The sequence below is a fragment of the Rousettus aegyptiacus genome, unplaced genomic scaffold, assembly GCF_014176215.1.
Source record: "Rousettus aegyptiacus isolate mRouAeg1 unplaced genomic scaffold, mRouAeg1.p scaffold_m13_p_13, whole genome shotgun sequence".
Taxonomy (NCBI): Eukaryota; Metazoa; Chordata; class Mammalia; order Chiroptera; family Pteropodidae; genus Rousettus; species Rousettus aegyptiacus.
In genome coordinates, this window is record NW_023416288.1 from 18303588 (window position 1) to 18306204 (window position 2617).

A 2617-nucleotide genomic window follows, 5' to 3' on the forward strand; every position below is an offset into this window, starting at 1 on the left:
TTGCATAGAAACCATTTGTTAAGGTGAGGATGAAAAATCTGTTAAAGCCATCTCAATTGGATAAAGAAAATGTTACATAAATACCATGGACTATTACTCAGCCATCAAAAAGAATAAACTCTTACCATTTGCACCATGGATGGACCTAAAGGGTATTACACTAAATGAAATAAGTCAGTCAGAGAAAGACAAATACCATATGATTTCACTAATATGTAGAATATATAAAAAAAACAAACAAAATAAATGAACAAATAAAACAGAAACAGACTCATTAAAACAGAGAACACACTGATGGTTACCAGATGAGTGGGAGCTTGGAGGGCTGAGTGAAAAAGGTGAAGGGATTCAGAAGTACAAATTGGTAGTCACAGGGACGTAAAGTACATCATAAGGAACATAGAGTCAATGACATTGTAATAATGATGTACAATGTCAAGTGAGTACTAGAATAACAGGGAGATAACTATATAATGTCTAATCATTATAAAACTAATTTAATATTTTGTGTCAACCGTAATTGAAAAAAAAAGGAGGGGGATTGTGCATGTCAGGGCATGGTACAGCCGGGAACCTGACTACATAGATACATCACCCATTTCCATTTATTTTTCTCCCTTTTCTCCTAATAAAACAGATCTGACTTTTCTGACGTTTTCCATTGCTTCTTTACTAATTGTCATATTCCAAACCCTTTTACTAACATATTGCATGTCCTTCTCCTGAAATGCTTTTCAAAGCCATCTTCGTTGATCCCATTGTCGTCTTCTACTTGATAGAATTGTGCCTGCCTAGACTCTGACACCGATCGTTCCATTTTGATAAATATGATGACAAGAAGAGCTTCCATGGATTTTTTTTTTAAAAATTATGTGGCTCTCTTTTCACTGATTTCACATTAATAAAAGTTATTTTGATGTTTTAAAAATTGCTTAGTTCTATTTTAAAATTCAAAACCAGCACAATTTTACATAAGCATAATAAAGCATCTAGATCTGTAAACATATTTGTTTTTGAACAGGGTAAAGAGCTTGATAACTGTGCAGGCAGTTTTTTTCTCAAATCGTAAGCAAGAAATTGTTACAATAATTTATGATAAGAACCTTAACTAAAGCAGTGACCACTGGAAGAAAAGAAGGATAAGACAGGATTAAAAGTTCTAAGGAAAATGGAATCAGCAATACTGATTATGATAGTATTTATTGAGGGAAAAAAGTCAAATATTTTCTAGGTAAATAGTTCAATAAATAGTGATAGTGTCAACCTCAGTACATGTGCCCATCCTAAGCATCCAAGCTAGCAAACCACAGTCTTTCCTGGGTATGCCATTCTCTCTCTGGAACCTCTGTGCATTTGCAGAAACTGGGCCCTTTGCGTTAAATGTCTTTTCTCCCTCGTCTGCCTAGAAAGCTCCTTCAAAGTCATATCAAAATTTTCATCTCGTCTATAGCCATGCCGCCCTGAACAAGCCTGATCCAGTCTGATCTCGGAAGCTAAGCAGAGTCGGGCCTCGTTAGTACTTGGATGGGAGACCACCTAGAAAGACCAGGTGCTATAGGTGAAAAAAATAAAAATAAATAAGGGATTGTAAGCTGACAAGATCCTTGCAATCTGTGAGGTCAACCAAGAGTTGCTTCGCCTAAAAAAAAAAGTTTTCATCTTTTCTGGGAAAGTTTCTTTGAGTCATCAGACAGCTAAAGACTCCCTTCTTGTGTTGCTTCATCTACTTCTCATACTTTTATTATAATACCAACATTTAAAATTATAATTATTTACAAGTCCATCTCCTAGTCCTCAAGGACAGGGCAGTATTTTATTCATCTGAATGTCCCCAGGGCGTTAAACAATCCCTGGAATGTGACATAGATTCCACAGCTATTTACTGCAAATGTGAATGGGATGATAATGACTTAAGTTTGGCTTCTTATGGCAGTAGAGATATTAATGACGCCATTGAAAATATGGATCAAGAACCCAGAAATAATATACAGATATGGAAGCAGATTAACTTGGATCACTGAAAAAGAATGTGTACCAGAGGGGAGAAGAAGAGGAATGGGCACAGGTTAAGAACGCAGGGAAAGAGAGCACAAGCAGTCCCCACACCAGGTGAAAAACCAGGAAAGAGTAGTTTCTTAGAAACTGAGAGAGAAAGATAGTTCAGCTGGAAGAAGCAGTTAGTGGGGTCAAGTGGGGTCTCTATAAAATATGGAATAAAACACCTAATACACAGGATTATGTTGAAGACTAAATAGAATATGTAACAATTCTTAAAACAGTGCCAGGGACAAAATGGTGGCTGAATAATTATTTCAAAATCAAATACAATGAAAATTGAGATGAGGAAATTCGATCTGGCCATTAGGAAGTAGATGGAGTTGACCTTTGTGTGAACAGCTCCATTAGAAAGGAAGAAACAGAAGCTAAATTGAAGTAAACAGTGAAAGTGGAATGAAAAAATAGAAAGCAAAAAGATATTTTCCTTTCAAGAACTGTATTGTTGAAAGGGAGAGGAGAGTGAGGTTGGTGGCCTCAGAAGAAAGCAGGCTTGTGTGGGAAATGTTTGGTTATAGGACACGAGAATTTTGAGCATGTACATAGCCGAGGAGATGGAGTC

The 2617-nt window shown here is 36.4% G+C and overlaps 1 pseudogene; it reads left to right on the plus strand.

The window, feature by feature from the left end:
• The first annotated feature begins 1442 nt into the window (after window positions 1-1442).
• On the plus strand, window positions 1443-1561 carry LOC118611106 (annotated as a pseudogene).
• Window positions 1562-2617: the final 1056 nt, after the last annotated feature.